This window comes from Pleurodeles waltl, chromosome 2_2, assembly GCF_031143425.1.
Source record: "Pleurodeles waltl isolate 20211129_DDA chromosome 2_2, aPleWal1.hap1.20221129, whole genome shotgun sequence".
NCBI lineage: Eukaryota > Metazoa > Chordata > Amphibia > Caudata > Salamandridae > Pleurodeles > Pleurodeles waltl.
Window position 1 is genome coordinate 265544078 of NC_090439.1, and position 15658 is coordinate 265559735.

At 46.0% G+C, this 15658-nt stretch overlaps 1 long non-coding RNA gene across 1 annotated transcript in view; it reads right to left on the bottom strand.

The window, feature by feature from the left end:
* Positions 1-842: 842 nt before the first annotated feature.
* The window catches only part of LOC138282325 (uncharacterized), a 101479-nt gene continuing 86663 nt past the window's right edge, over positions 843-15658 (bottom strand). The window contains exon 3 of the long non-coding RNA XR_011200918.1: positions 843-1481. This is a non-coding gene — a long non-coding RNA (uncharacterized lncRNA). The remainder of the gene's footprint in view (positions 1482-15658) is intronic.

Here is a 15658-nt window from a genome sequence, read left to right on the forward strand (position 1 = left end):
CTTAGTTTTTCAGTAAATGCTGATATTGTTTTGATTAACTTCCAATTGATCAATTGTCATAACTAGTTCAATATTATTGGGGTCTAATTTAATATGCTCACCTGGCCTGATGTCTCCACTCTGAAGGCTGCAACCATTAATTCCCAAATCCTCTTCAAATGTTTTACAATCAAAAAATGTATAAGGTGAATGTGAATCCACAAATACTGTTACTTTCACCTCATCCATAAGAATTTCACATGTCAGGTGATCATTTCCAGTTTCTGATTTATCTGACAATACTTGCAAACAAATTTGTTTGCACTACTTTCAGTTTCCTCAACCACATCTGCTTGTTTACGTTCCATTTCCCTTTTTCCCAATTTCTATAATTATAAGCATAATGACCTCTCTTGTTACACTTCCTACAAATACATGACCTTGTTGGACAATTTAGGTCATTTGCTAAGTGATTATAACTTCCACAACTGTAACAGTTACTCCTTTCTTTATCTTTATCCTTGTTAATATCAATACATCTCTTAAACTGTGCAGTTATCTTATTAGTATTCCTTTCTTTGTTCACATCCTCACCATTAGGATGGTTCTTTACTTTATGAACCATTTCAAATATATTATTTTGTTTAATCTTTAATACATTTTGCGGTATGTTCAATACTCTTAGCCAAAATCTACTCCTTCTTTCAAATCTGGAATATGAGCTAATACTTTTTCCTGCATACTGGGATTATTAGTGCACTTTACCAACTGATCATGAATGAGCAATTCACATAAGGAACCAAATTCACATAAGTTGGCCATACCCCTAAAGCATGCTATATAACTAGTAACCTTTTCCTCTTTGCTTTGAATTCCGCAAAATAATTTATGCCTCTCAAGTACCATGTTTACTTTTTTTTTTAAATGCTCTTTCAATTTATGAAATGTAATAGAATACAAACCTTCATGACTTGTACTCGAAGACTGTGCAGTAAAATATGCTGTTTCCTCAATTGGGAGAACATCTCTCCCCAAATAGCAATTAGGTAGGTTTAGAATAACTTTTCCCACTCCTTCCAGGGTAAAGAATGTTCCCCTTGTTCCTCCAGGAAGAGTGTTGGTCATGACGTGTGCAACAGTTGTGATGCTACAACAAAATTAAATGATAAAGCAATTTCCATAACAAGTTAAATTTTGAGCAAAATCCTTACACAAGTATTTCCTTGTAAATTAGGTTAAAATGAGCTTAGTGTGTTAGCACAATAACCTTTGTTAAAAATATCTTCTGAACAAATACACATACATTCCAAAAACAGAATGATATGGGTTACATCTTGACACAGACACGCAGAAGCTCCTTTAGAGGTTGCGGTTTATGTAGCTTGAGGAAGAACAGATCTGACTCCGCCCAGGGGTGTCTCCAACTATCGATGACTCCAGGAAATAGGAGCAAGCAGCTCTCACATCTCTACGTCGAAGATGACTTCCTCAGAATGCTTGACCTGTTTAAACACAGTAAAAGTCTGTCACGCTATTCTGAGATAATATAATCCACTAGTTATATGAATGACCGTTGCTGTCAAAGGTTTCAAGCAGTGCTGTAATATCAGATTGTCATCTCACAGAACCAGCGTAGAGACAGTTACTTTAGTTCATGCACAGTTAGAGTCTTTCATGCTCAGGTTTCCCTCATCAGTATTCTGGGATGATTCAATCCACACATGATTTAAATGACAGTTGCTGTCGAAGGTTTTAAGCTGTGCCATACTATATCAGGTTATCATCTCAGAGAAATGGCGTTAATTGTAAAAAGACTCATGCCATTTGGAAGTGAACGGTAACTGCGCAAATGAATAAAACAGCTGAGTGGACACCAGATACAGAACTTCTTTAAATTAACTGTAACACCCCCAGACAGTGAATTTCACCTCAAGGGAGGACTTAGTAATAGTGCACAATAGTAATGCGGCACAGTTAATTCTTCAAAAGACAGCACTGATAGATACAATTTATAAACTCCACTGTGACAACCTGTGCAGAGTGCGTGCTACATAATTAGTATGGCTAAGTAAAGAATAATTCAAACAATCGTTAAAAATGTCAAATTAATAATTATGGTTGCAAAGAACCTTTTACTTTTAACATATTTTAAAGTCATGTACTTGGTGTACTGGCGCTGTCAAGGAATGTATCTGTCACGCTAGCAAAATTGTCTTTGAATCTGTCGCTTATAATAGAAAGCAGAGGTGAGGTTGTAATGTTGTTCCCTGAACAGCAGGATCCGGTTTCTCTACTGTTGTCATCATTGTTATGCTTAAGAATAAAACTCCACGTAGAAACAGAGGAATTTTATTCGGCTTTGAAGTCACAACCTCAGAGCCACATCCACTCACAGAAAGTGACAGTTGGGCTCTTTGCAACAATGGAATGAGCAAACTCTACAGGAAGGGAGGGGGCAGAGAGAGGACAATATCATGTGGTAATAAATAAAACATTATACAATATTCTGCCTTGGTGTGACATCAATAAAGATGCAAATTATTATTTCATACGTTTAGTAAAATCACAACACTTTAGTATACCAAAGGTACGTTCAATGGTTGGTCGTGTTGTCTTATATGCTCTGTTGTGCTGCCTTTCACTTCTTGTTTTTGGATTCAAGTATGGTGTAAGTATCTAAGGGTACAATATATATGCACTGTCTCCTTTAATAGTATGAGAAGGAGAAACCATTAGGTCACATTCTAAACACTCTTATAGACACAGTATAAGTTGAGTTTGCTATTTTCTTACCATGTTATAATCCATAGCAAAAGTCACCCTGAGACAGGCGGTTACGTATTCCACTGTGGTAGAACATAAAAGAGTCATGTGTGCTACCTGGGCACACGTCTGCTGCCTGGGGCTGCCTACAAGGTCAGTTGTGATGCATGAAGCATCATGCACTATCTGAACATTGTGCAAATGGGTGTATTTCCTATTTCTATATATAAATTATTTTGCACAGGTGGGCATATGGCAATATGTGTGCCATTAACAAATCCAATTACATTGGGAAACTGTGCTACCCTGTAAAACATTAATTTGGCCTGTTGCTAATATTGGTGCATATTTGGTAAACATATTTATTTGTTTACTCTGCTAATCATGTTGTCCAGAAACCTGTGAAAAACTGAGAAAATGCACATGTTGTGAACACTATACCTGCACATGTGGTGGGATTGCATTGCTTCTGACTGTGGAGGTCTGTAGCTCAGGTTATAATCAGCAATTAATTACATGATTACCTCATTACTGAGTCTCTACTTCTCATATATGTCCTCCTCAGTCTGTTCAAAATGGGTGACCCTCACTCTAACTATCCTGTCCTGTCTCTGCCTCCTTCTCTGCCTACAATCCAAAATCCTCATCCTCCTCGCCAAAACAAACAGAGCCGCCATTCTAAATGAGACAGGTGCATTGTGGGTGATATTTTTTAATTTGCACCTGTTTAACACCAGATCCAGATTGATGGTAATTGCATTTCCTAAATCACCATTTTGTGACTATTCACAATTATAAAATTGTTTCTACATAGTGTTAGTGAGTCACTCTGGAAATCCCCATTTGTGATTTCCTATTTATTGATTTTCACAAATGTGATTTCTACCAGATAGAAATCGCATTTTGCACCACCCCAAATGCCTTTTGTGCATACAAAAATGACATTTTGCATTTCCCAACAACCTGAAATTGCAAATAGCATTGTTAAGAAATGCTAAATGCCTTTGTACATATGGCCCTTGAATCATTACTCAAGCATGACATTATTGAGCATTCTACTGGTCCAAAGCCATGGTTTTCTCCCATAGTGGTAGTGCCCAAAAAGAACAGTGAAGGAGCTGTACGCATATGTGTTTACATGGGTCAGGCAAACAACAAAAGTGAATGAGAACGACATCTAGGTACATATATTGCTGAAATGGTAAAGCAATTAAATGGTGCAAACGTTTTCTCTCGCCTAGATTGAAATAAAGGTTATCATCAGTAGGAATTCAAAGAACTCAAAGAAAATTGCAGGTGCATTACAACCTTTTCTACACATGTTGGTCTGTTTTGATACAAAAGATTTAGGGCCTGATTTAGATCTTAGCAGTGTTACTGCCAACCTGCGTCGGCAGGAGATGCAAAAAGACTGTAAAGTCAACGGTGTTTCACCTGCTGTATTTAGAATGTTACAGCTCTGCAAGGGGTGGACTGGCAAAGGATTTCTGATGGAGGGAGACAGCAGTGGAACCCAATGGACTTTGTACAATTGCAGCGGCTATGGAAGAGAGGTAAGTGACACACACACTGTCCATCAGCCATATCCCCCTGCACTACACACCACACAACACACCACATTTACACCATCATCCATTACAATTCCAACGCAACCTGTACATGTTGAAAAGACATTGACATACATCCATGACATACATCCATGACACAACATACACACACCATTGACACTGTACCTAAACACAACACAACCACAACAAACAACATAACTGCACACCCATCTACACACACAAACTCACACACAACCACGACCACACACGGTATGGCAAAATCCACAACACAACAACAAGCTTTACCATGATTATGTCACATGGCAACACAACATACTCAACAACATCAATCATGCATGCAAGTGACACACATATAGACACAACACACCACCCACTCCAGCTCCCTTTACCTCAACTAACTAATCCACACACACACAAACATACACACATACACGTACTGACTCACATAAACAACATATGGCACAAACCTACCAGTACAAGTCCCCTTGCAATGCGCATACATGGACAGCATTGACAAGTGCGAATGTATCGTCATTGTGGTGCCAAAATTAATCTGGCAATGAATGCTGGCACCACATTGACAGTTTTGTATCGGTGCGAAATGCGTGTTAGGTCAGTGTGTCCCTAGCTATGTGTGACACAGTTGTCTCTCGACATATGCATCTCACAGTGATTGAAACAAATTGCTGTGACATGTATATGCCTACAGTGTTCCAGACCTCCTGTACAGTGCCCACCCAATATACCCAGACGATGCAACATCCCTACCTTTGAATCCGGTGACAAGGGCGGGTTGTGTTTTACCTGTGAGCCTGTAGCAGCAGTGACGGCAGGTGTTGTCCTCTCATGTCCAGTCAAAGATTGAAGTGGAATTGGGAAAAAAGATGAGTTTGAGCCCCTTTCCCCCCAATCTGCCAACTCAGAAGTGTAGGTCGGACCGCCACTTTTTTCATGGAATTAAGGCACAGCCAAAGCTGCATGGCGGTAAGGGTGTTTACGGTACCTCTGTCATCCACTTTTCCCCTCTCCCCTGTTGATGTGGGCAGTGTTTCTTGGTAGAGAAACTTGTTTGAAAGCAGGCTTTTGGCTATGAGACCACCAACATCTAAATACGCCAAGCGGACCGTCACCGCAGCAGATGGGTTTTCAGTGAAAACTCAACAGCGGGACCATTTTTTCCACCATCTAAATCAGGCCCTTAGTTTTGGTGAGGGATCAGCTGCAGAACTTTTTGAAGACATCATTCGACATATCATACAGCCTGTTGTGAGTGCGCTCAGTTATAGCAGTAGCATGTTAGTTTTTGGAGCTACACAGAAGGAGCACGATAGAACTCTCACACAAGTATGTTGTGTACTTACTGATGCAGGTTTGACTTTGAATGCAGACACGTGTGAGTTCCACAAAACAAAGCTAAAATTCTTTGGTCATATCTTTTCTGATTGAGTTTGACACCTTTTCCTGTGAAAGTACAATTACTGACAAATGCTGATCCCCACAAGATGTGTCTATGGTACATTAATTTCTTGTGAGAAAAGTTTCAAGAGATTCAAACAAACCATTGAAAATGCTGCTGAAACGGCATACTTCACTCCAAAGCTTCATGCAGATGTTGTTGTTGACACTAGCCCAGTAGGGTTAGGCGCTATCTTTGCACAGCACAGTCGACACCCAACTGCTTAAAGGAATATCAAGGCATTTGCTAGTAGAAGTTTGTCCCAAATATAACGTGCTTACAAACAATCTGAGAAAGAAAGTGTAGCAATGGTATGGGCTTGTGAACATTTCCATGTATTCCTGTACGGAAAGCATTTTACGCTGGTAATTGATTATCAAGCTTTACTGACTATCTTTGGCAATCTGAAAGCCACAATGCCTCCTCACATTGAACGATGGGGACTACAATTGCAAGAGTACAGTTATACTATTGTGCATCTTCGAGGGAAAGATCAAAACACTGGTGACTTCTTTTCCAGAGTGCATATATAAGGTCAAGGTACTCAATCCAAAACGGCTGAAGTCTACATTAATTAAAATTGTAAAATCAAATAAGTCAGCTGCTTTCTCGTTAGCCCAGATTATCACTGCCATGAGCCATGATGGTGACATGCTGAAGTTAGAAGACATAATTACACATCAGTCAAGGAACGGATAAACCTGACCTCTCACCTGTGATGGTAAGTATTAAAAATACAGAAATGTCAAAGATGAACTGTCCATAATTCAGGAGGGAGTTATACCATGAGGGTCAAGAATCCTGATTTTGGTGAGTCTACAACAGAAAATAATTGAAGTGGCTTACAAAGGACATCGAAGTATAGTTGCCAAGAAAAGAGCTCTCTGAGACTGAGTTTGGTTTCTGTATTTAGATGAGGGGGTTGAAAAAGAACTCAAGGCCTGTCATCTATGCAAGTGCCTTTCTATGAATGTTATTGAAAATACTCTGAACATGTCAGAACTCCCTAAGCATGTGCGGGAGAGAATACCCCTCACCTTTTTCGGTCCACTCAATATTGGACATCACCTGATGGAGAGAGTGGATGAATACTCAAGTTTTCCATTAGTTGAAAATCTCTCATCCACAACTCACAAGTGAGTGAATGAGAGACTAGATGGCATCTTTGCGACATGGGGCGTTCCAGCCATTTTGAAGTCTGATAATGGCCTGCCTCTTAACAGTTTGAGAATTCCTGGAACATCTGAGTATAAAACTTCAAAAGAATACACCTTCATGGATGCAGGCCAACAGACTTACTAAGCGTTTTATGAGCATGCTAAGGAAAGCAGTACAGTGTTCAATGTTTGAGAAGCTCAGTTTGAAAACTGTAGTAAATTCAACCCTACAAACGTATCCTTTAACATCTCACTCAACCACAGGTGAAAGTTCTGCAATTTTGAATTTGAGAGACCAATGACAGCCTAGTTACTTCAATGGACCAACAAGAGAGAAAGAAGTGAGAACATTATTCATGCAAGGTACTTGGGTAAGAAGCAGAAAAAGAAATCTTAAGCGGATAAGAGGCGACATGCAAAGAATACCACTTTTAGTAGAGGAGAATTAGTGATCACCCGACAGATGCGAAAAAGGAAATTGGATGCTACATATAATAATTAGTTTTTCCATGTAGTGTCTATTAAGGGACACATGGTGGCTGCCCCGTTCCCTGTGAAGTCTCTTACCAAAGACTCTTCTCACTTTAGGCCTTTGATTCATCATCTTCAAACGGAGATCGTGAACAAAACACTGAACTTGAGAACTCAGTGACTGCTGTTATCTCTTCACCATCTTCAAAAATCTCTGACAGTGAAGATGACAGCCCCCAGCTTCCAGTAACCAGGTCAGGTCGTCTGATCAAAGCATCAAGTAGATTTTTTGGAGAGATGTAGGTGTGCATGCTTATATAGATATGTATGGAGATTATGTATAAAATTGCAATTTTTTATTTAACAGAGGGGGAGATGTAGTGTCTTGCAAGGTTTATAATGGAACCCTCTTGACTCTGAATGGACTCCGTAGAAGTGTGACATAGTTGTTAGAGAGGAGTGCAATGAAAGCTTGATTTAGAATGTTGGGTTCGCAGTTACACGCAGAATAATAAGGACTGCAATATTCAGCCCAGGTGTAGCATAGTCCTTAGCGGGTACCCAGACTAGGGAGAATGATACATCATCCAGGCGCATCTTAAGGACCTGTTGGATGTTCAGGGAAGGAGCTGTAGTGGAATCAGACTCTGATGGAGTGGGGAACAAGAAAGATTGTGCAAAATTAGCACAGCAGGGGAAGAATTCTCTAACCCAGGCAAGGACAAGCACTACAGAAATGTTACTGAAGCTTGGATCAACAACATGTACTGCAAGAAAAGAGAAACAGACATATAGAGCATTTGCCACTATCTCGTGGTATTAGACACCTCGTTAGTTATACATAAAGGAGGGTTTCTTCAAAATGTATAAATACATTCTGTGGGACAAGTTAGGTGGGGCCTGGAGAATAATGGCCCCTCTGTCCCTTTCTTCTGACTACCCTAGATAAAGTTATCAATTACAAATCCAGGGACAGTAGAGGCTATCTTTGATGACCCCTTAAATGACATTCATGATAAAAAACACTAAAACAGTTTCAGTAGTATTAGCAACTAATGTGAACTAGCCAGTGAATAATCTTACACAAAGCTCCTCATTCTGAGGTTCAGTAAAATCACCTGCAATTTTACCATTACTGTGCAGTAAAACTGCCCCTGTGCCATTCAATTGGAAGTTAAACTCAATGGAATGTGGAATTACCAAATGGGAATGATTTTTCCAGTTATATTCATATACATACGGGCATATTTAAGAGCCCCTAGCGCCATTCCAACGGCACATTAGCGTCATTTTTTTGTTATGCTACTGTTGCCTTAGAAGGCCAAAAATGCTGCACCATATTTACAAAGTGGCGCAATGCATTCATTGAGCCACTTTGTAACCCTTTGTGCTAAATTATGCCCGCACCAGGCATGATGTATGCAAAGGGGGCGTTCCCCCGTTAGGGAGGCCAAAATAATGACGCAAGGAAATCAAGGAGATTTCCTTGCCATTTTTTGCCACTTTTAATGCCTGCTCAGAGTAGGCATTAAAAGGAGGATTCCATTGCTTACAATGGGCCTCTAGGTGTTTTGCAGGATTAGCATCAGAATTTTTTACACTAATACTGCAAAACTCCGGGCTAGTGTCAAAAATCAGGATGCTAGTCTCCTAACTACCGCTATGATGCACCATAGTTTAGATAGGGTGCCCACATGGTGGCGTTAGGGGAGCGCTAAGGGGCACAAAAAAGTGACGCTGCACTGTGTGGTATGGTGAGATCGCTTTATACGCTCCCGTTGTCAGAAAAGAAACAAGCATTTGCAATGCAATAGGTCTCACATTTGTGAGAGTTAGAGTAATAGTCTTTGTAAATGACAATGGGGGTCATTACAACATTGGCGGTAAAAGCCGCTTACCGCCGTGCAGAAGACAGCCAACACACCGCTGCGGCTGTGGAATTCCGCCACGGTCATTATGATCCACAGCTTGGAATTCGCCAAAATCCAGACACCCACACAAGTCCGCCACACCAAAGGTCAGTGATAAACTGGTGATAACAAAACCTCCACCGTCACGCCAACAGGAATACGCCCACACTATCACGACCCATGAATCCACGTGGCGGTCTTTCAACCGCGGTATTCCATTGGCGGTACACACCGCCGCGCTCAAAATACACACACATTTACAAAACGCAACCATATTGGACATTTCAAAATAAACACACATGATACACATAAAGACACCACTCCCACACACCAAATAAAAACCCTTACAACCAGAATTGTTAAAGAAGGCCAGAGAGAGACACCACCAGAAACAACACTAGCATTCACAGGCACTCCACACCATCACTCACACACCATCCACGCACCTCACACAACACACCTCTAAATATCACCCCACACATCACAACACACACCACCCCACACATCACCCACACCACCCCATGGCACCACAAAGACACCCCAGGTTCTCTGAGGAGGAGCTCAGGGTCATGGTGGAGGAAATCATCTGGGTAGAACCACAGCTATTCGGATCACAGGTGCAGCACACCACCATAGCTTGGAAGATGGAGCTATGGCGCAGAATCGTGGACAGGGTCAACGCAGTGTGACAGCATCCAAGAACTAGGGATGACATCAGAAAGAGGTGGAACGACTTATGGGGGAAGGTGCGTTCTGTGGTCTCAAGACACCACATCACGGTACAAAGGGCTGGCGGCGGACCCCCACCTCCTCCCCCAGACCTAACAACATGGGAGGAGCAGGTCTTGGCTCTACTGCATGCTGAGGGCCTCACAGGAGTAGCTGGAGGAATGGACTCTGGTAAGTCAAATCTTTCCTACTATATTCCCCACCCAACCTGCATGCTATCACATACCCCCACCCTCGCCCTCACCCCCATCACTCCAACTCCCCACGTATGTCCCAATATCACAAACCACACATCCCAAACCCAAGTCCTGCATGTAACACCAAAGCATGGACACCCATCACCAATGCATGGCCACTACACATACCCATACACCCCCCTAAACCTTTATCACACAAGGTCCTACACTGGAAGGCAAGCACTGGGGTACAGGGTCACCCACCCATTGCACACCATGCCACACACAGATGCAATAATCATGCCTTTACACCCCTGCAGGACGTCACCAGGCAGGAGGGTCCAGATATGTCCACTCCACCCACAGAAGAGGCCCACAGTGATGACAGCAGGTCTATCCAACTGGATCTAGATGACCAGCCCGGCCCATCTGGGGCCTCGGGACAATCGGTTCGCCTCACACTGGCACAGGCCACTACAGAGCTTGTCCCCTCTGGAAACACCAGCGCAGCACCTACCCAGCGGGCCCATACCTCTGTCCCCAGGACACATCAAGCAGCAGTGTGTCCACCACTACAGGAAACCCATGCTATCCCACCGTCCCAACAACACCAGGGACCTGGGGGCAGTGGTAGTGGGCACACGGTTCAGGGGACAGAGGCCCAGGAACACAGGGGAACTGGGAGGGCTGCTGTGCGACAGGTGGAGGACAGGCCCAGGGAACCCACTCTCCACGAGGCCCTCTCCAACATCATGGGAGCCTACCACCATTCCCAGGAGATGATGGCAATGGTACTGGCCAAGTTTCAGGAGACCCAGCGGCTGCAGGAGGAACAGTATTTGGGCTTTAGGGAGGAACTCAAATCCATCAATTCCACCCTGGGCACCATTGTAGGGGTGCTGAAGGAACTCGTGAACACCAGGAGGGACACTGTGGCACAACAAGGGGCCCCTGACACTAGCCTGGACGATGAACTGCCCACCACCTCTGCCGGTGCTAGTGGACAGGAGGCACTGCCACAGGGGCACCACACCAGCACCCCACCCCCTGCAGATGGACAACCACCCCGCAAATGGTCCCTGAGATCCAGGACAAAGACAGAGAGCAATGCCAAGACCCCCGCCAAGAAATGAGACCACCCTGAATGTCATCCTTCTGTCCCACTTTGTCACCCTGTCCATCCTTAAACTGTCCCAGCTCCACTTCCTATGCCCCTTTGGACAATGCACCTGTGAGACTAATAGACTGGACTCTGCCATGGACATTCCTCCACCATCACCCATGACCATTTTACAACCCTCTCCACTATTGAGCATTTAAATAAACACCCTTAAATCAAATAACAATCTGGAGTCAGTCTGTGCTTTCACAATTGTGTATTTGCAATAACAGTGGCAAAATGCTATGTCAAATGTTATGTCAACATACCTATGTCACACAGCTCTAGTCCATGTGGAAACAAAACAGATGTCACTCTGTGGGACCCACATCTGTGAAATCGTAAGGGAAAGTGACAACTCAGTGACCATACACTGGGTGAAAATGACAGACAGATGAGAGGTAGTAGAATTTAATCAGATGTAGCAGGCTGTGTTGTCTTCTTAACTGTGTCTCGCTGGAAGTATTGCAGGATCACCGTGTTCCTGTTGTCTATGTCCTCTTCTTCTGCTTCCTCGTCTTTACTGTCCACAGGCTCCACAGCTGCCACAACACCTCCATCTGGACCATCCTCCTGCAGAAAAGGCACCTGTTGTCGCAAAGCCAAGTTGTGAAGCATACAGCAGGCCACGATGATCTGTCACACCTTCTTTGGTGAGTAGAATAGGGAACCACCTGTCATATCCAGGAGGCCGAAGGTCCTCTCTATAACCCTCCTAGTTTGCCCATGGGCCTCATTGTAGAGTTCCTCTGCCCTTGTCCTGGGATTCCTCACTGGCATCAGTAGCTATGACACGTTGGGGTAATCAGAGTCACCTGCAAATGGCGAGGGACAACTGTTCGACACACACTAACTCATAGGGACATCCCCAGACCCAGACAACTATTCACACTGTATTGGGTCCATGTCCTCACCTAATAGCCACACACGGTGCCTCTGGAGTTTCCCCATCACATAAGGGATGCTGCCATTTCTCAAAATGTAAGCGTCATGCACTGAGCCAGGGGATTTGGCATTCACAATGGAGATGTACTGGTCTGCCAAACACACCATCTGCACATTCATCAAATGGTAACTCTTCCGGTTTCTGTACACCTGTTCACTCCTGCGGGGGGGACCAAGGCCACATGTGTCCCATCAATGGCACCTATGATGTTGGGGATATGTCCCAGGGCACAGAAGTCACCTTTCACTGTAAGCAAATCCTCCAACTGAGGGAAAACGATGTAGCTCCGCATGTGTTTCAGCAGAGCAGACAACACTCTGGACAACATGTTGGAAAACATAGGCTGGGACATCCCTGATGCAATGGCCACTGTAGTTTGAAATGACCCACTTGCTAGGAAATGGAGTACTGACAGCACCTGCACTTGAGGGGGGATTCCTGTGGGATGGCGGATAGCTGACATCAGGTCTGGCTCCAACTGGGCACACAGTTCCTGTATTGTGGCACGATCAAGTCTGTAGGTGATGATCACATGTCGCTCCTCCATTGTCGACAGGTCCACCAGCAGTCTGTACACCGGACGATGCCGCCATCTCCACACATGCCCCAACTGACGGTGCCTATGGAGGAGAACAGCGAGCAGAGAGTCAACCAACTCTGAGGTACGTAAACACATCTTACTCTGAAATATAATCAAATTGACATATGCCTGTATGAGTGTTTAGGCAAGGCCTAGATATGTGTGATGCAGTCCAAAAAAATGGCATGTGGGCCCATGAAATGGCAGATGCCTTACCTGTAAAGTGGGACAATGGGATATGAGGTAACTGCCCTGGCGTTGTGCACCGTTGCGGTAGGCGGTCAAAGACCGCGGCGCAATCCTGCATTGGTTAACATTGGACCCTATGGGTCCCAGGAGCCAATGACGATGTATGCTGGCGGTGACGGTATGCACCGCCGCAGACATGACCGCCATTTTCTATCTGTTCACTCACTTGATACCTCATCTTCGACAGGAGAGGACCTACACTGCAAGTGCTGCTGTGACTTCAGTCTGGAAGAGACAATGGCTCGTGTGTCTGGGGAAAGAGCCCCTGCCTTCAGCACGGAGAAGTTGGAGAAACTAGTGGATGGGGTCCTCCCCCAGCACACTCTACTCTACAGTCCTCCAGACAAACAGGTAAGTACACTGTGAGCATGCTGTATGGGCAATGCCTGTGTGGAGTGGTGTGGATGAAAGATAGGGGGGGTGAGAATGAGGTGTGCATGAAACGACGGTGAGTGCCTGTGCGTCATGGCAAGGGTAGGGATGAGGGCCAATGACTGTGACAGTTCGGACGGTAATAACTTCTCTTTTTTCTATGTACTATTCCTGTAGGTCAGCGCCCATCAGAAGAACGACATTTGGTGTGCCATCGCCAAGGAAGTCCGGACCCTGGGGTCTACAACAAACGGAGCACCCACTGCCGGAAAAGATGGGAGGACATTCGTCGCTGGATCAAGAAGACGGCGGAGGCCCAGCTGGGGATGGCCTCCCAACGTGGGAGGGGTGCCCGTCGCACCATGACCCCCATGATGTTCAGGATCCTGGCGGTGGCGTACCCGGAGTTGTATAGGCGCTTGAGGGCATCACAGCAGCCACAAGGGGGTGAGTACACTCGCATTCTGCTGATTCAGAGCACATTGTAGGTGTCTGGGTGGGGGAGGTGGGCTGTGGGTTCCCCTAGGCCAGTGCCAGTTTAGTATGCAAGTACCCTTCTTAAGGCAGGCCCTGTGGCACCCCACCCCACCTGTGTACAGTGCCAACTACACCTAGTCAGGCTCCTGTGACATCCATGTGTGCATCAATCGGACATAGCCTTGTAACCCATGTCCCTGGGATTGAATAGTGAACTCCAAGTGCGCGGCGTAGTGCAGGGGGCTTCTGTGTCTGTAGTGTCCGCTAACGGTAGCGGTATTGCATGCACTGAACATGTCTTTCTTCTGTCTCCCCCCCTTTTAGTTGTCTCCCTGTTCTTGTGTGCATTAGCATCAACAGGCGGAGGAGCAGTGGCACCGGAGCAGGAGGGAGCTACATCCCACATGGCCATAGAGAGCGACACTACGGAGTCTGAATTTACCAGTGGGACGGAGGGCGAGGGGAGCTCCACGGCGGGGACAGGAGCTGACACCGGCGATATGGACTCCTCCTCTGATGGGAGCTCCCTTGCGGTGGTGGGCCCATCTGTGCCCCCTGCATCAACAGGTACAGCGGCCACCTCCCCTACCAGCACCGCCCTCCCAGCAGCCCCTCAGCGTGTGTCCCGTGCCCGCTCACCCAGGAGGGTGGGCATCTTCTTTGCCCCAGGCACCTCAGCCCCTGCCACCCCTGCTGCCCTCAGTGAGGAGGCCATTTACCTCCTCAGGTCCCTCACTGTTGGGCAGTCTACCATTTTGAATGCCATCCAGGGTGTAGAGAGGCAGTTGCAACAAACCAATGCATACCTGGAGGGCATTCACTCTGGTCAGGCAGCCCATCAGCGAGCTTTTCAGACTCTGGCCTCAGCACTGATGGCAGCCATTGTCCGTGTCTCTAGCCTCCCCCCTCCAACTTCCTCCACCCAGACCCAAACCCCTGTACCTCAGCCTTTTACAAGCACACCATCAGACCAGCATGCACACACCTCAACACACAAGGAAAGCTCTAGCAAACATTTTCCACCCCTGCAGTCTCCTAGGGCCCGACTCTCCAGGTCCCAACCCAGCACCTCAGCCATAACATCTGTCGGACCAGTGGTGCCAGTAGTAACCGGCTTCTGGAGTGCGCCAGGCACCCAGTGTGGCAAGGAGCCAGAGCACGGACAGTCCCCCACCTGTAAACCATAAAAAGTTGTCCAGTGCCTGGCGGGAGAGGGGAAAGAAATCAGCCATCAAAGCCACTCCCAGGGGTACAGTTGGGGGTGTGGAGACAGATGCGCCACCATCCAAGGTGGGGAAGGGGCCCAGTAAAACCGGCAAGTCTGGGAAGATCTGCACAGGGGACATGACCGCCACCAGCCATGCTGCCCACGACACCGCCGCCACCAGCCCCGCTGCCAGGACACCGCCGCCAGCAGAACCGCTGTCCAGGACTCCACCGCCACCAGCCCCGCTGCACAGGACGGCGCCGCCAGCAGCACAGCTGCCCAAGACACCGCCGCCAGCAGAACCGCTGCCCAGGACACCACCACCACCAGCCCCCTGCCCAGGACACCGCCGCCAGTAGCACTGCTGCCCAGGACAACGCCGCCAGCAGAACCGATGCCCAGGACACCGCCGCCAGCAGAACCGCTGGCCAGGACACCGCCGTCTCCACCACCGCTGCC